The 19,554-nt window shown below is 36.3% G+C and overlaps 3 non-coding genes across 4 annotated transcripts; 2 read left to right on the forward strand and 1 right to left on the reverse strand.

The window, feature by feature from the left end:
* Positions 1 to 6,423: 6,423 nt before the first annotated feature.
* LOC147845205 (uncharacterized) lies at positions 6,424 to 13,084 on the reverse strand. Of its 2 annotated transcripts, XR_015942892.1 has the most exons (6): positions 12,841 to 13,084; positions 12,719 to 12,757; positions 12,295 to 12,504; positions 12,098 to 12,160; positions 11,938 to 12,000; positions 11,169 to 11,854 (listed from the first exon to the last, which is right to left on the reverse strand). It is a non-coding gene; the product is annotated as an uncharacterized LOC147845205 (transcript). The 2 variants fall into 2 exon arrangements; XR_015942891.1 differs by lacking the exons at positions 12,719 to 12,757; positions 12,841 to 13,084 and adding an exon at positions 6,424 to 6,619 and having other exon boundaries at positions 11,590 to 11,854; positions 12,295 to 12,365.
* A 2,775-nt stretch (positions 13,085 to 15,859) lies between these two features.
* On the forward strand, positions 15,860 to 15,933 carry trnai-gau (transfer RNA isoleucine (anticodon GAU)). Its single transcript has one exon. It is a non-coding gene; the product is annotated as a tRNA-Ile (tRNA).
* A 771-nt stretch (positions 15,934 to 16,704) lies between these two features.
* Positions 16,705 to 16,778, forward strand: trnan-guu (transfer RNA asparagine (anticodon GUU)). Its single transcript has one exon. It is a non-coding gene; the product is annotated as a tRNA-Asn (tRNA).
* The last annotated feature ends 2,776 nt before the right edge of the window (positions 16,779 to 19,554 follow it).

Here is a 19,554-nt window from a genome sequence, read left to right on the forward strand (position 1 = left end):
ACAAATTAAAAAAAGATCACATTAAAGCAATTTTAGTTAGCCTAGATGCAGAGAAAGTGTTTGACTGTGTAAATTGGGAATATTTATTTAATGTTTAATATAGATTTGGATTTACAGAAAATACAGTTAGAAGCTTTCAATGTTTATATTAAAACCAAAAGGCTAGGATAAAAATAAACGATTGTCTTTCAAAAAAGATAAAACTAGAAAAAGGAACTAGGCAGGGTTGTCCCCTCTCTCCCCTGATGTTTGCCACGTACATTGAACTTCTAGCCCAGGCAATTAGAGAAGAAAAATCAATTGGGGGGGATCAACAAATAATAAGGTAGACCATAAAATTGCTCTATATGCGGATGATGTGCTACTATATCTCTCAAATCCAGATGAATCACTTTCTAGTCTGCTTCTTGTTCTTGAAAGGTTTGGAGAACTCTCTGGGTACAAATTAAATATACAAAAAACTCATTTTATAATTTGGCAACAACCCAAACAATAAACTTCAACATAAATAAAATATTAATTGTAAACTAAACTCCCTTAAATACTTAGGAGTATGGTTAACACAAGATGCAGCTGACCTGTAATTTCACTGACTCGGTCCCAGTCATTCTCTTCGCTGGCCAGCAGAGGTCACCATCACCGGACTTCTAACCATGACGTCATGCACAAACACTAATTGCCACACACACCTGCAGCACATCACACTGATGAACCACACTCACTCATAAAAGCAGCTCACACACTCCGTCTTGTGCAAAGATTGGTGAGAGATGGATTTATGTAAAAGCAAACTGGGAAGAATTTATGTCAGTTAGTGAAGAAGGGTTAAAAACACTGGATAAAATGGAGATATCTGACGATGATGAAAAAACAACAGAATAGTAGCAGTAACTATGGAGGCAGCTGAAAAATATATTCCAAAGAGTAAAGGGGGAAGAGAGAGGAAGATAGTGCCTTGGTGGAATGAGAAATGCTGAGAAGTCATAAAACGAAAAAGGGAGGCATTTTTAAAAAAATGACAAATTCACATAACTTTCAAAGTTTAATAGAATATAAAACTGTTCAAGCAAAAGTTAGGTGAGTATTAAGGCAAACAAAAAAAGAATAATGGAGGGAATTTTGTAACAAAATATGAAGTACACCAGAAAAGGAAATATGGAATATGATTGAAAAATGAGAGTAATTAGAAAAGATGTGGAAATTCCTGTGCTCAAAGAAGGAAACGTGATGGCAGTGAATGACAGAGAAAAGGCTATGATGCTATGAGAAGCATTCACCAAAGTAAACTCTAGAAATTTTTGTGAGGATAGAGTAAGGATCAGGGAGGAGGTGTTATCAAGTAATCCTATGATAAAGCAACGGAAAGAAGAAACAGGCAGTGTTTTGGATGTTCCATTGGAAATGGCAGAACTGAAAAGAGTATAAACAGAGTAAAATAATCTTTCCCTGGTTTAGATAAAGTTACACTATGATTAAACATTTAAGTGACAAGGCTTTGAATATTATGTTAGATTTTTGCAATAAGGTATGGAGAGAAGAAATTTTGCCAACGAGTTGGAAAGAAGCTTTAATAATACCAATTAAGAAACCAGGAAAAGATTATAGTAATCCAAACAGCTACAGACCAAAAGCACTTACATCTCATTTAGGTAAAATAATGGAAAAAACTGACAGATTAATGTATCATTTGGAAAAGGGTAAGAAATTATCACCAAATCAGAGTGGCTTTGGGGGGTAGAGGGACTATGGATCCAGTAGTATGTTTAGAGACAGATATAAGAAAAGCATTAATGAATAAAGAATCAGTGGGAGCAGTATTTTTTTTTTATATTGAAAAGGCCTATGATATGGCATGGCATGATGGACTGTTAATAAAACTGGAAAAAATGGGAGTAGAAGGGAGAATGTTTAATTGGGTTAAATATTTTTTTTTTTGCAAGAGAGATCAATTAAGGTAAAAGTAGGAGAATTTATAACACCAAAACAATTGACAGAGAATGGTACTCCTCAAGGGAGTGTCATAAGCCCGTTGCTTTTCATTATAATGATTAATGAAGTATTTGAGAAAGTAGATAGGGGGGATAAGTAGGTCTTTAATTGCGGATGATGGAGCTTTGTGGTTTAGGGGATGAGATATAGATTATATTATGAGGAAAATGCAAGAGGCATTAAATAAGGTTGAAGAGTGGTCCATTTTAAATGGGGTTTCAAGTTTTCAGTGGAAAAATGCAAGTGGTCTTGTTTACAAAAAAAGTAAAGGAACAAATTTGAAGTTAAGGTTATATAATCAACTGCTAGAACGGGTATCAAAAAAAAGATTTTTAGGTATGTGGTTAGATCATAGACTTACATGGAATGAACATATTAAAAGGATGGAAGATAAATGCAAAAGGTTTTGAACAAAATGAGATGTGTAGCTGGGCAGGTCTGGGGGGCAGACAGATTGGCTTTAAAAACTATATATATTACACTGATTAGATCAGTGTTGGATTACGGCTGTGTAGTGTACAGTTCAGCAGCAAAGACTCATCTAGAGAAGTTAGAAAGAATACAGGCTCAGGCATTAAGGATTTGTTGTGGAGCGATCCGATCATCTACTGTGTCAGCACTTCTAGTTGAAGTAGGAGAAATGCCTCTTAGTTTGAGGAAATGGTTAACGGCAGTTTATTGGGTTAATCTAATGGGGCAGGAGGAGTCTCACCCTACAATTAAGGTTTTACAGAAATGCTGGGAGTATGGAAAAAGTGAATGTAACTGTTTTGGGTGGATAGTGGAACATTTAGTAGAGGAAGTGAACATTAAAGAGTTAAGTATCTCCCAGACTGATTATACCTGCTGTACCTCTGTGGGTTCTGCCTCAACCAGTAGTGGATTTAAAAATGTTAGAAAACAGACAAAAAGAGGGAATGGGACAATTGGAGGAAATGTATGTAAGGGAATATTTAATGGAAGAATACGGAGATATGGTACATGTTTATTCAGATGCATCAAAAAATCCAGATAATGACCAGCTAGGAATAGCATATGTAATTCCAAAGTTTAATATAATTTAAAAAAAATAAGGATTTCAAACAAATTGGCAGTGTATACAGGGGAAATGTTGGCATTAAGTTTAGCTTTAGAATGGGTGAAATTAAGAGTGGGGGAATTAAGAGTTTTAGTCTGCTCGGATTGCAGTTCTGCTCTTAAGCATTGAAGCAAAACACTCAGACTGTAGGCAAGATTTAGTAATTGAAATATTATACGAGTTGTATAAATTAGATGGAGAGAGTAAAGGTAGTGTTTATCTGGGTGCCGGCTCATGTGGGATTACAAGGAAACGAAGAAGCAGATAAAATGGCAAAGCAAGCTACTATGGAAGAGAATATAGGAATGGAAGTGAATTACAGTAGAATTGAAGTTAAAGCAATAATAAAGAAACAAATAATGGGGAAATGGCAGTTCCATTGGGAAGCAGGAAAGAATGGAAGGCAAATGTACAATATTCAGCTAAAAGTGGGTAAAGGGAGGCACTCAAAATGAAAAAGGAAAGGGGATACTATTTTATCCAGACTAAGAATTGGGCATACTGGACTTAACAGTACATTTGAAGGTAATTGCAAAGCACAGAACAGGTCTATGTGAGTGTGGGGAAAAATGAATCTGTTGAACATGTGATTATGCATTGAGCTGTATAATGAAGAAAGAAGAGAGTTATTGCAAGAAGTCAAGACAGAAAGAGATTGAGTTTACATTGAAATTTTTATTAAATCCTGAGGTTGGAAGGCATATTAGGTACACTGCATTGTTTAGATTTTTAAAAGATACAGGACTGATTAATAAGATTTGATTATTAGAATTACTTTAATGCAAATTTATTTAGTTTAAGGTACATAGTGGGAGGAGTGAGCAGAAGTCAGAGGAGCTGGAGACGTGGCGCTGGCGGATGCGAAGTCTCTCACTAGGTTGGGGGAAGGGATTATAATGGGAACAGAGAGTCTCTGAATCAGGTCACAGGCAGGTGGCGGTAATGCACAAGAACTGGTGCGATCCGCCAAATAAAAACAAAAGAAGTCCTGTGCGAAGTCTTGTTCTGCCCTGTCTGACATTACTTAGCGTTATCTCCCTGCCTTATCTCCCGTGTATTACCTGGACTGTATCTTGACCTTGTCTTGCCTGCCACCTGCCTCGAACCTTGCTTATACCCTCGCCTCTGAACCACGCCACCTGCCTCTGACCCATGCCTGCTATCACAATCCTTGACAGTCAGCCACCAGCCCATAGACCCATACTAACAACGTTGAATGTGAGTTCGCACGCAAGTGCGTATTGTGTGATTGTGATTAAACTGTTTACTAAATATACTGCAAATGGATCCTCCCGTGTCAGACTCTTCGTTATAATAGTAAAAACTGATATAATCAATGATAAAATTAAAGATGATCTTAAACGCTGGTCCTCTTTAACATATCTAGACTTTAGTTCTAGAATTGAAAGCATAAAAATGAATATGCTCCTAAGACTCATATCTTTTCCAGTCACTTCCCATGGAAGTCCCAGTCAGACAGTTTCAGGACTGGGATAAACAGTTTTCTAGATTTATTTGGAGAGGAGAAAAAACAATAATTAGGTGTAAGACTTTGCAGTTAGATAAAAGAAAAAGAGGAATGTCCCTCCCTAATTACAAAGATTATTATTATGCTGCACAATTAAGACCCTTGGTATGCTGGTGTGATCTTGAAGTAGAGACAAGATGGAAGGAAATCGAGAGCAAAATTCAGGAAATACCAATTCAAGCATTAATAGGTAAAAACTAATTTCCAGATGAAGATCCAGTATCTTAACCCCCTAACAGAGTTTACTCTGAAAACTTGCTATACAGTGGTAAAGGAAATTTATTTGGAGAAACAAATTAATCTTTAATTGGGTGGGGCATGACTCCAGATTTCAATCCTGTAACTATGGATAATAGATTTAAACAATGGGTATATTTAGAAATCTCTTCATTTTGTACAATTACAAAAGATGGCAGAATGGAATGCTTCCAAACTTTAAAAGATAAGTTTGGTCTTCTAAATCAAGATCTATTTAGATATTTACAGTTGCGGGACTATTATATAAAAGAAATACAGGATGAGGACTGGAACAACCAGCTTGTTCAGATTTTTGTACAGACATAAAAGAAAAAGTATGACTAAAACAATTTCTAAATTATATAAAGCAATAAGTAATTCTAGAGGACTCTCAACAGACTATATAATATTAAAATGGGAAAATTAAGTAGGCATTATTCTGAATCAAGACCAATGGGTTAAAATATGTGAAAATAAGCTCAAGAATGTGGCGCGAGTTTTGTTGGAAACACTTAATTGTTGTTTTTTTTTTTTTTTTTTTTTTTTTTACACCAAAAATTAAATCATTACAATCGGGGACTACTCATCCTTGTTGGAGGAACTGCGGAGTAAAAGAGGCACATCATGCGCATATATTCTGGCAGTGCTCAAGAATTGATAGTTTTTAGGAAATAGTGCACTCCACCATCAATGATATTTTTGATCTTTATATTCCTAGATCATTTGAAGTACTTTATCTAGGAGATACTCCTATTAATCTTAAAAAGGAAAATAAATATCTGTTTAAGATATTTTTGGCAACAAGTAAAAAAAAAACTATAACCTGGAAAGGGTATAAAGAAGAGCTACCAACTAAAGACGAATGGTTCAAAATTAAAGCAGAAGTTAAGGAAATGGAAAAAATGACAATGCACTTCGATTTCAATTAGAAACCTTTAAAAAGAAATGGAGTAAATGGCTGGCTTTCTCCTCAACGACAATATAATTATTTATAACTGAACATTTTACATAAATCTAGAGGTAATGTATCATTGTGAAAATATGTTTGGCAACCTTTTATTATAAGTTATTTTATACTTTATTTATTTTGATGAGGTTAATTTCATATTTTTATGCGTGTGTGTGTGTGTGTATGGATATACATGTGTGGAATGGATGTATTTGCCTATACAAGTATGTATACATATGTTCCATTTATGTTCCTAAAAAAATCAATAAAAACTAAGTTATAAAAAGGGGGGGGGGGGGGTTATATATTTATATTTATATATATATATATATATATATATATATATATATATATATATATATATATATATATATATATATATATAAAAGCGATACAAGTAATGCTTAAAATAATACAATATTAAGAGTAAGTTTATGAAAACGAAGCACAGAAATTATCAATGTGTAACGGAGTAGGTTAAATAGCTCTTTTACCGTAATTAGGTGAAATGACTGACCAATAGGCACTGTACCAGTTTATAGGAATATGCTAGTGTTTTGTGACATTTTAAGTGACGTACACACACACACTTTGATCCTAGCATCAATCATGCCCATAATTATGAGACAAACACATTTCTTAGTCATCTTTCTGATCGCCATGAGGCGAGCATTGGTTTATTTTGTTTTCAACTTAACTTTGCATAATAATGCAAAAAAAAAAAAAAGTATGTCCGGATATGGGGGTCCAAAATAACAAATCCAATAAAGCCACAAGCCCCTCACGTCTATACGTCTCAGGAAATTAGCTGCGCAGATTGGAATCAGGTGGCAGGATTCTGCAAGCAAAAAGTAGGAAACAGAAAAATTAACACTGCAATTTAGAGAAAGAAAAAAATAATAAAATAAAACAACTTTGACATTAGAAAATGAAACAACTTGATGATAATTCTCACCTTTTCACCTCTACTGTGTTTCACATGATCCAAAGGACACCAACAAAGCAAAGCTCATCAAGACATTAAAAGGACACTCAAAGAACCCCCTGAGAAGCAGGAGGACAAGCTGTTTAACAATAGCTTGTTTATGGCCCACTGGGCGGAGTTATGACACATCATTGAGGGGTCAAGTTGAATCCCCTCTTTCTCGTAGTACTCACGAATATAAGTCTCTTTCAGCATCGGTGACTACGTTTGAAGGGTACTCGGATGCTTGTTGTTTCAAACGCAAAAACGTTTTAACTTCTTCGCTAAACAATTTATCCGTCCTTACAGGAAAATGCCAAACTTCGTCGAGTTTGACGACTACATACCCTTTCTCGTTCGCTTTTAAAAACTCAATACTGATCCAGCACCCGGAAAGAGCCCTCTCATCATCTGTGTGATCGCAACATGATGTCTGGTTTTCTCCATGCGCGCATGTTCGACATAGGGGGAACATGAGTTTACCGCCGCATCTGTAAGGTAGGACCGGGTGTAGTAATTTACGCGGAGGATACACGGTGGCTTTGATAAGACCGTAATAATTTTCAATTGGTTGAAAATCGTTGAAAATTATTTCCGGGTGACCTATTGGGTAACTCTTTCTGGATTGGCAGAACGGGTATAAAGACGTAAAATCAAGGTAACTGATTTTCTCACCATCGGACACTTTGTGATACAACTTATAAGCATTTGTGCGCCTATTAAAAAGAGCATCTCTTGGTTTCAGTCTCTCGGGAGCCGAATAAGTGCTCATAAATTCCATCACTGAAGCGTCTGTCTGCTTCATCTTAGCCCATTCGCATTCCCAGATAACCTCTACCTTCATACCATGCGCACTTTGTAGAATTTCGACCTTTTCGTCAGACCGAGTTCTGAGAACACCGTACGAGACCACCGACAGTCGGTGTAGGTTGTGGGGCTCGTAGCGACATTCATGCCCATGGTGGAAACAACCGTTGAATTCGAGAGCATACTTAACTCCGCCCTGTTCATAATAACCGTCTAAGAAAAATTTACCGATTTGCATTTCACCATGATTCAGAGCATGATGAACGTCGACGTTTCTAGACTTTTTTTACATACTCCAACCATTCGATCGACACGCTTGAACGTCTAATTTTGTTGAATGTACGCATTATTGTGAGTTAGAGCCACAGTGTCCTCTACGAGATAATGAGTTTTGAACACCCCCATACAGCAACTTGCAAGAGTCGTGAAACTGAACAGATCGATTTGAGTACACTCTATGAAGGACTCGCGGTATTTCATACACGCTTCGCGTAGCAAGATAACGTCGTTTTCGCCATAGTGGTACAACTCCTTCTTAAAGTTAAAGACCGAACGTGAAGCAGTACTGTACCATGCATCGAACTTTACTCGATCTTTTTCAGATAGGTTGTCATACCCATAGAACTTTTTGTCTGGGATAAGGCCAATATAGTTCTCATTTTCTTTTCTATTGAAATGATGCGGAAAGTAGCCTTTCTCCGTCGTGGTGAGATTTAATGCCGCGGGCATCTTCGATAGAGCCATCGGGATGAATGATATGCTATCGATGTAGCGGTGTTCGAACACATCATCGATCATTAATATTAATTTACAACCTTGCATGATGATGTCCATTTTTTAGACCGGCTTTGCAGTAATATTCGAGAATTAGGAGTCAAATCTGGACGCGTTATGAGCTATAAAACAGTAGCCTTTGTATCTGGGTTTTCTGAAATGCGTAATCATTTTTTCAACACAATCAGTTCCTTCAGCTACAAATCTTGTACCGCGAAATGTTATCGCGCGGACAAAATTAGCAACGTGCCTACCATTTTCATAGCGGGTCTCAAAATCGTAAAAAACATATTTTTTCTGTGTTTTTTTGAGTATTTCAGGCTTGATAAAACATTCATGCACCCCTGCGCTGGTAAGTTCTTCACGGCATGCCCAGCAACGGATAGGGGCGCACACATGGGGAGACCTGTACTTTTCGTAACGTCTACAGTATTTTACAATGTCACAAGGCACTTTACCTCTTTCAAGCACCGTTTTCTTGTGAGCATCGTAGCAGTAAGCCGATTTGCAATAACGCAGACAATCGCGGCAATGGATGGTTTTTTTAGGATGCTTGTAGCAATCACTGTCAAAACAGACATTACAGACGTAATCGCATTGGTGGTGATTAACGTACGAGAACCCTTTATAGCAAAATTCACACACATAGCTAGCGCCTATAAAAGCCTTCAAATTGAGAATCATGTAGTAATGTTCGTCTTGTAAAAAACAACAATTTTTACATCAAACAGTCGTTCAAATCTATCAATGTCATGAAGACCTACTTCCTGTTGGATAGCAAGACCAGCTTTATTGTGTATGATAGCTGCTCGGTTTTCTAATTCACACTCCGGTAATTCAGGCTCTAGAAAATGTGCTAGACATATAGAGAAGCACAGTTTGTTTGATATGTTTGTAGGTATAAATAAGCTCGTCTTTTTTCTTTTGATTACCTGATCAAATGCCAAATCAGTAAGTTTATGACGAGCCCCACCGCCTCCTAGTCTGTTCATTACAACATTAGCTTCAATCTCGACAGTCTCGTTAGCTGCTAACTGGTCATCGCTCTGTAAAATTTTCGCAATTTGGTCCATAAAAAGATTAACGTCATAATTATTACTGTGTTAAAACAGCGTTTACATCAGATTTCAGAGATGGGGTTCTAAGGCATAAATTGATAACGCTACCGTCACCGCCAATCTGTCTAGCAAATGACACTATGTCATCCATTGTATTGTGTAAACGTATGTGGTACGTCGCTAAATCCTGTGATCTTATTTCTCTCATATTTAAAGACCTACGCAGCGATACGCTGTTGAAACGAGGTCTTGGTAAAACGTGATATTCATTTACACTACCACCTTCTCTCAACAATGTTTCAATGTCGATATGTTGTTGCCCTAAAGGTTCAACATTAGCGGATGTTGATGGTTGCTGATCATTGTCGACGGCCGGGTGCGGTGTTTTGTTATTACTCGTATCATTTATCGCGCGACTAGTCGTCGGCTGTTCATGATCAATCGGGATAGCTGACGGCATACCGTTAGTGTCGTTATAAGGAGTGGCGTCCTGAGTTAGTGCCCCACCGCCCTGTTCGGTAGATAATAACGTTTGTACGTAGTCTGATAAATTAAATTCATTTTCCTGATCCATCTCATCTAAATTTGGACTTAAAATAGAATCGAAGTTAAAAGCATCGTCCATAGAATTTAACTGTAAATCATCTAAGAATCTATCTGTGTCAGGTTCGATAGACCTTTGTGGCGTAACAGATAATGATTGATCTGGTTGATTTTTTTTTTTTTTTTTTTTTTTGTGCATCATCTGAAGTATTTACGTTACCCATTACAGTTATTTCATTTACTTGATTATTTTGAATTTAAAATGTTTATTTATTGTTTAAATTAATGATTACTTTTATTGAATATCGTACCATAGAATTTATTTAATCTTTTAGTTTTATTTATAGTTATGTTTAATTAATATTTTTTTACAAACTTTTATTTTTATTGACTACTTAAAATTATTTTTATCCTTTATTTTAAAATGATTTTATTTTAATTTTTAATTTAATATTTATAATCAGATTTGTTTTAGTTTTATTAATATTTTAATTCTTTACTTTTTAATTTTTATGTTGATATTATTGCTTTTATTGATTGTTTATAGTTAAGTTTGTTTTAGTATTATTAATATTTTAGTTTTTATTCTTTACTTTTAATTATTTTAGGTATGACTTTTTAATTATTTTGGGTAATACTTTTAAATGTATTACTATTTTTTATTTTATTTTATTTATTGGTGTATACCTGGCTTGTTTTATTAATTTTATTTTCAGGTATACTTTGTTTATATTATTGTTTTTTATTATTTTATATTTTATTCATATAAAACGGACACAATCTAAATCTATTTTATTAGAAAGGCATTAACAACAATATCAGTAATGGTATAAAAAGATAATTGTAAAGAAATACATAGTATGACTCGATAGAAATAACCAATTTAAAACTAAAACAGAAATAAACAAATCAGATATTTTTAATGTATAACAGCAACAATATTAACCAATATAGAATCAAATTTTAAAAATGTAAAACAGAAACAAAATTAATTAAATTTTAAAATGTATAACTAAAGCAGAAATAAACAAATCAGATATTTTAAATGTGAAACTAAAAACAGTATTAAACAATATAGAATCGAATTTTAAAAAATGTAAAACAGAAAAAATTAAAGAAATAGAAATATTTTATTGAATAACTAAAACAGTATTAATAATATTGAATAGAATTTATATCTTAATCAAAGATGATTAAATGTATACACTGAAACAGTATGAAACAAACCAAATACAATGTTTAATTGTAAACTCAAATTGAAAATTTTATAAATCTTTTAAAATGTACAATCAAAAACAGAATTAAGAAAATTAATACAGGGGGAAAATAAAATCTAACTAATCAAACAAAAGAGATCAGATATTAAACACAAACTTAACACATTTAATCAAAACGAATAACTAAAACATAAGGCTAGCTAACATGAATCAAAATCTAGTAATAAAAGTACATTGAGTAAATAAAAACAGTGTTATTGATGAATCATCTACGTATCAAAGCATTTTTAATTGAACAGAGTATTGAACCTAAAACACGGCGATCACGTTCAGCTTTGTTCAGTAAATTTAATACCTCAGTCAGTTTCTGATTTGCACCCCTTAATTGTTCATCTATATCACGCTGCTGGTGTAAAACATATTCAGATATCTGATCAATTTTTACCTGGTTTCGTTCCAGATATTGCAGAACTAGTTGATTAAAACGGGTTCGACGATAGAGTTGGGTCCTGTTAGTGTGAGATCATCGGCTTGTTGTGGTTGGAAAACGTGGTCGCCGCCATGATTGTTTTCTTCCTCCTTTTCCGGCTCGTCTTCTTCTACTACTAAAGACGGGTATGGTGTATATACAGGACTGCGACCGCCACCTAGCGTTGAGGCATAACCATCGCTGGATTCACCGTCATCCGTCCAGCGTTGAGGGCTTGGTGCTAAAACATCATTAAAAAGAAAAAGTCTTTAATATATTGTTTAGAAAGTCGTAATTTTACATTTAATAAAATAAAACACTCACAATGTTGTGCCTCAATACTGCATTCAGAAGGTCCGTTGGGGCTGCTAGCCAGAGACGTGGGAACTAGAGGAGAAATGCATATATAATGTAATTTAAATTAACAGAAATGTGTACACATCATATCCGATTAATGTATTTTCACAGTTAATAAAACACTTACGTTGTTGTATTTCAAAAACACTTTCCCGAGGTCCGAGCGGGCTGGTATCCGGTGATCGCGGAACTAGAGTAGAAGCAGATATTCAGAAAAAAAATTCAAACTAGCTCTAGCATGAAACATTCAGCATGGACGGGTGCACAATTCAACAGTTATAAATTACATAGATTTAAACCGTATAAAACAAGATAATACATTACCTAAACGAGCTTCATCTTCATCATCACCATCATATTCAATATGTTGATCCTGTACGGCGGTATAAATTTTCAGCCTCTTGTTTGAAACAGGGCTAAAGTTATAATCAAGGCGTCTTTTTTCCGGCCGTGTCGAGCTGACCAACGTTGCTTGGACCAGATCGGTGGCTTCTTGCTCGTCCTCCGCTGTTAAATCAATGACCTCGATTATATCTGAAACATAAAAGTGAAAATATTTTATTAATAACGTTTAGATTATCTATAGCTGCACCATTCTAGAGATATTGAATGAGCAAAATCACATGACTATTTCTGTGGCCTGTATGTAAAGCGCTCGTCTTCGGGCCACATGTGTTTTCTAACCGGGTTTCGAATACACGCTAGGATACAATGGGCCTAGAATATTTCATTTAAATAAAACATTTACCTTCTTCCCTTTGGACGTCAGCATTGGATCGAGGCCACACTACGAGATAAAGCAGAAATGTATGATTTAAAACAGCCGTTTATATAACATATAAAATATCCGTATAAACAGTATTTACTCACAGAATTGGTTGATGGCTTCAAAAGCATCAATCTCTGATGAATTTAATTCTGTAACATAAAAGCTGATAGATTGAAAATATTTCAGGTCACAGTATGACTGACGAAGTATTACTTAATGCAATGTATTACAGCATAATAATAATATTTTACTTACGACGAGCCATGCTTCCTCAAAAAGTTTAGTGTAGACTAGAAGAGATGGTGAAGGAGACGAATCACATCAACAGGCGATGACCAGATGAATAACTTTCCCTTGGTTGTCTGCTGTATTTAAGTATAAAGATGTGGGGGTCGTGCCCAGGTGTCGGAGAGAGATAAGAACCATAAAAACTACTCGAATGTATTACTTTCAGGATCACAAACACGGACTTTTATATAATAGTAGAAATAAAAATATCTTTTATATATTATGACAGCTAGTTTATAGATTATTTAATTTATTAAAGAGTATCGTTAAAACCTGATATAAAGTAATGGAATAACTGGAATGTAGGGTTAAATAAAGTATATATAAATATAGTCGTGTATGTATTATATAACGCATATCTTTAATATTGAATCATTTCACTTTATAAGAATGAAATTAAAAACATTGTTATTATCTATCATTGTAGTCGGATATAATCAAGCATCCGGAAACATTTTAACAAGTAATATTACTGTTTTAATGGCTGCATAAATATGTGGTTATTTTAATTAAAATATCAGATGTGTTTAGATAAAACATGGAATATGATAATTGTAGCTAATACGGTCTTTTAGACTATTGCATCCAAGTTGATGTAATACACTCGTTTATTATTTAGATAAGGTTAAACATATTTAATTTAACAGGGTGAAAATAAGGGAATAACCGAATTTATGTATTTGCTGAGTAAACACTAGATGGCGCTAGAGGTCTATGTTTGTGCTCAGAGACCCATGGCGCTTATCGGCATCAAAAGACCTTAGCGGAACCACCCGCTGTTCGTGTTCACAGATGTGTTCGGATCCTTACTGTGTTTATTACAACGGACAACGGCTATAACCTTATCGCAGAGACTTGTAGGCGCTTCATGCAGCGCTGAGGAAATTAGTTCGACAGAGGTGCCACACGACTGTTTGCATAACAGACAGCCAAATTAAAAGAAACGTAAACGCAGTTTAATGTTTGTATCAAATAAACTTAAATAGACTAAAACAAGACGTTCAATAATGATTATCTGACGTATGCCAGATTATTAACGTAAACAATATACAACCTACTTGCGGCAATCATTAAAATGATGTAAGAGGTTATCTTTAGCATGGATTAAAATATGTAACAACGGGGGTATTGAGTTAAACATCATACCAAAATGATGATGGTTTATTAAATACAGTTTCTTGAATTCATTTCTTCCTATTTTTCTATATTGAGCCAAAATAATATAACATTCAAATTGTGTCGAGTGTTTATAATAATATTTAATATTCCTTGTGTATGATTTTAAATTATTTGTAATTGAACATTTATTCACAGGTTACATCATAGATAGATAGATTAAAAAATTGTACGAGATAAACTTTACGTTAGAAATGGGTCTTACAACAGAGTTATTCGTTTATTGTTTTATTATAACATTTAAATAAAGTTAAATATTTGATATACATTGTGTAGGACTATAAAATATTTGTAATTGAACATTTATTCGCAGGTTACATCATAGATAGATTAAAAAATTGTACGAGATAAACTTTACGTTAGTAATGGGTCTTACAACAGAGTTATTCGTTTATTGTTTTATTATAACATTTAAATAAAGTTAAATATTTGATATTCCTTGTGTAGGAATATAAAATATTTGTAATTGAACATTTATTCACAGTTTGGATCATAGATAGATTAAAAAATTGCATGAGATAATCTTTACATTAGAAATGGATCATACAACACAGTTAATCGTTTATTGTTTTATTATAACATTGAAATAAAGTTAAACAACCATAATAATCGCGATGGATGAATATTTCTCAATGTTGAACAATCATTGTCTCATTCGCACAGATAGAGAGACATACAAACAGACCGAGAGCCGTACCAGAGAGACGCAAACAGATATAAAAACACACAGTCTCACGCTTTAACAGCCGGAAAGAGCCGGACTGAACGATAACCATGTAAACGGACGTTTGCGTTTTATTTAACAACCGATGTCATAATGTTCGCTTATCAGATACACGCATACGCCGTAACAGTCATCAGATGTATTTTATCTTTCTCAGGCACGCTTCAACCGGTTCAAATTTCCCGCACACACACACAATCACACAGGCACAGCCAGAGCCTGTCGACACACCCACACCCGAGCTGGAGAGACGCACACACATACACAGACACGCAGTTCTGACCATAACAGAGCAAAGGCAACACAGCGGTGCATATACCTAGTTTATTAATTCTAACATAATATATTAACATAATATATTATAATATATAATTTAATTACATTAACATAATTTAAAACAATAATGACAATATAATATTGTATAATTATAATAACTGAATTGATTACAATAATTAAAATATAATACTGTATAATAGTGTATAATATAGTTTTAATAACGGTTGATATAATTTATTTCATTATAATCTATTTCATAATATTAAAATATCTCATATTAATGTAATAATAACTGAATTATTAATTTTATTCAATTGATAAGAATCTGATTAACAGAATTATTAATTTAATTAAAATGATAAGAATCTAATTACCGGAATTATTAATTTAATTCAGCTGATAAGAATCTGATTACTGGAATTATTAATTTAATTCAACTGATAAGAATCTAATTAACGGAAAGGGGCGGGGTTTACACCGGAAGCCCGCCCTAAAAGGGGCGTGGCAGTCATCAATCAAACTGTTTGACACATGGTACCGGATATTACTCTCTCTCTTTTCTCTCTTTCTCTCAGCAAACTTACATTAGGGTTCATATAGCAGACCTTTTGAGACAAAGTTTCGCCTTTCTACCACTGTAGGTGACTTTTTACTAAGTCTCTGTGGCGCAATCGGTTAGCGCGTTTGGCTGATACCTGAAAGGGTGGTGGTTCAAGCCCACCCAGGGACGAATTGGCCATTTTGCTGCCTTGCAACTGCTAACACATGCACTGGGCATATATCCTGGGCCACATTCTGTCCAGCGTTACAAGATGAAATCAGGATTTAGCAGAAGATTTTCACAGGTAGGGAAGGTTTAACTGAAATTGGTGTCTAGCTCTGGATAGAGCTTTTCATCAGCCCGGCTAGCTCAGTCAGTAGAGCATGAGACTCTTATTCTCAGGGTCGTGGGTTCGAGCCCCACGTTGGGCCTTTCTGTTACTTTTCTCTCTTTCTCTCAGCAAACTTACATTAGGGTTCATATAGCAGACCTTTTGAGACAAAGTTACGCCTTTCTACCACTATAGGTGTCCTTTTCCTAAGTCTCTGTGGCGCAATAGGTTAGCGCATTCGGCTGTTAACTGAAAGGGTGGTGGTTCAAGCCCACCCAGGGATGAATTAGGCATTTTGCTGCCTTGCAGCTGCTAACACGTGCACTGGGCATATATCCTGGGCCACATTCTGTCCAGTGTTACAAGATGAAATCAGGATTTAGCAGAAGATTGTCACGGGTAGGGAAGGTATTACTAAAAACGGTGTCTAGCTCTTGAAAGGGCTTTGCATCAGCCCGGCTAGCTCAGTCGGTAGAGCATCAGACTCTTAACTTAGGTGTCTGGGTTAGGTCCCCATGTTGGGCATTTCTGTTACCTCTCTCTCTCAACAAACTTTCATTAGGGTTCATATAGCAGACCTTTTGAAACAAAGTTCTGCCTTTCTACCACTGTAGGTGACATTTTACTAAGTCTCTGTGGCGCAATCGGTTAGCGCGTTCGGCTGTTAACTGAAAGGTTGGTGGTTCAAGCCCACCCAGGGACGAATTAGGCATTTTGCTGCCTTGCAACTGCTAACACGTGCACTGGGCATATATCCTGGGCCACATTCTGTCCAGCGTTACAAGATGAAATCAAGATTTAGCAGAAGATTGTCACGGGTAGGGAAGGTATTACTGTAAACGGTGTCTAGGTTTTGAAAGGGCTTGTCATCAGCTCAGCTAGTTCAGTCGGTAGAGCATGAGACCCTTAATCTCAGGGTCGTGGGTTCAAGCCCCACGTTGGGCGTTTCTGTTACTTTTCTCTCTTTCTCTCAGCAAACTTACATTAGGGTTCATATAGCAGACCTTTTGAGACAAAGTTTCGCCTTTCTACCACTGTATGTGATTTTTACCTAAGTCTCTGTGGCGCAATCGGTTAGCGCGTTTGGCTGTTACCTGAAAGGGTGGTGGTTCAAGTCCACCCAGGGACGAATTGGCCATTTTGCTGCCTTGCAACTGCTAACACATGCACTGGGCATATATCCTGGGCCACAATCTGTCCAGCGTTACAAGATGAAATCAGGATTTAGCAGAAGATTTTCACAGGTAGGGAAGGTTTAACTGAAATTGGTGTCTAGCTCTGGATAGACCTTTTCATCAGCCCGGCTAGCTCAGTCGGTAGAGCATGAGACTCTTATTCTCAGGGTCGTGAGTTCGAGCCCCACGTTGGGCCTTTCTGTTACTTTTCTCTCAGCAAACTTACATTAGGGTTCATATAGCAGACCTTTTGAGACAAAGTTACGTCTTTCTACCACTATAGGTGTCCTTTTTCTAAGTCTCTGTGGCGCAATAGGTTAGCGCATTCGGCTGTTAACTGAAAGGGTGGTGGTTGAAGCCCACCCAGGGACAAATTAGGCATTTTGCTGCCTTGCAACTGCTAACATGTGCACTGGACATAGATCCTGGGCCACATTCTGTCCAGCGTTACAAGATGAAATCAGGATTTAGCAGAACATTGTCACGGGTAGGGAAGGTATTACTAAAAACGGTGTCTAGCTCTTGAAAGGGCTTCGCATCAGCCCGGCTAGCTCAGTCGGTAGAGCATCAGACTCTTAACTTAGGTGTCTGGGTTAGGTCCCCATGTTGGGCATTTCTGTTGCCTCTCTCTCTCAACAAACTTTCATTAGGGTTCATATAGCAGACCTTTTGAAACAAAGTTCTGCCTTTCTACCACTGTAGGTGACATTTTACTAAGTCTCTGTGGCGCAATCGGCTGTTAACTGAAAGGTTGGTGGTTCAAGCCCACCCAGGGACGAATTAGGCATTTTGCTGCCTTGCAACTGCTAACACATGCACTGGGCATATATCCTGGGCCACATTCTGTCCAGCGTTACAAGATGAAATCAGGCTTTAGCAGAAGATTGTCACGGGTAGGGAAGGTATTACTAAAAACGGTGTCTAGCTCTTGAAAGGGCTTCGCATCAGCCCGGCTAGCTCAGTCGGTAGAGCATCAGACTCTTAACTTAGGTGTCTGGGTTAGGTCCCCATGTTGGGCATTTCTGTTGCCTCTCTCTCTCAACAAACTTTCATTAGGGTTCATATAGCAGACCTTTTGAAACAAAGTTCTGCCTTTCTACCACTGTAGGTGACATTTTACTAAGTCTCTGTGGCGCAATCGGCTGTTAACTGAAAGGTTGGTGGTTCAAGCCCACCCAGGGACGAATTAGGCATTTTGCTGCCTTGCAACTGCTAACACGTGCACTGGGCATATATCCAGGGCCACATTCTGTCCAGCGTTACAAGATGAAATCAAGATTTAGCAAAAGATTGTCACGGGTAGGGAAGGTATTACTGTAAACGGTGTCTAGGTTTTGAAAGGACTTGTCATCAGCTCAGCTAGTTCAGTCGGTAGAGCATGAGACCCTTAATCTCAGGGTCGTGGGTTTAAGCCCCACGTTGGGCGTTTCTGTTACTTTTCTCTCTTTCTCTCAGCAAACTTACATTAGGGTTCATATAGCAGACCTTTTGAGACAAAGTTTCGCCTTTCTACCACTGTAGGTGACCTTTTACTAAGTCTCTGTGGCGCAATTGGTTAGTGCGTTCGGCTGTTAACTGAAAGGTTGGTGGTTCAAGCCAACCCAGGGACGAATTGGGCATTTTGCTGCCTTGCAACTGCTAACACATGCACTGGGCATATATCCTGGGCCACATTCTGTCCAGCGTTACAAGATGAAATCAGGCTTTAGCAGAAGATTCTCACGGGTAGGGAAGGTATTTCTGTAAACGGTGTCTAGCTCTTGAAAGGGCTCCTCATCAGCATCAGCTCGGCTAGTTCATTCGGTAGAGCACGAGACCCTTAATGCACCGTGAGTTAACATAAACGCACAATGAACAACTGTATTTCCATTAACTAACATGAACAAATACTGTAGTAAATGTATTGTTCATTGTTCATGTTAGTAAATGGATTAAGAAACATTAACTAATGAACCTTATTGTAAAGTGTGACCAATTACTCTATATATATATATATATATATATATATATATATATATATATATATATATAGGTTAGAACAGAGAATGTGTTAGGGTTAGGTTTACATGGTTATGCAAATAAGTTAAGAGGCATTTAGTCATTTACTGAATTTTGCAGTTTTTTAGAATAACGTCACAGAATAATTTTAAGTTAATTTACCATTTTAAATAACTGTGTCGTAGTCTTAGATGATCATAAATGCAATGGAGAATATTTGAGGTATGAATGAATCAAGGTAAATAGCAATATGTGTGGCTCATAATAAATGGATTTGAGTTTCTGTGGTTTCTAAGCGCCATCTGC

This window comes from Danio rerio, chromosome 4 (genome assembly GCF_052040795.2).
Source record: "Danio rerio strain M-AB ecotype USA chromosome 4, GRCz13ab, whole genome shotgun sequence".
In the NCBI taxonomy this organism is placed as follows: Eukaryota; Metazoa; Chordata; class Actinopteri; order Cypriniformes; family Danionidae; genus Danio; species Danio rerio.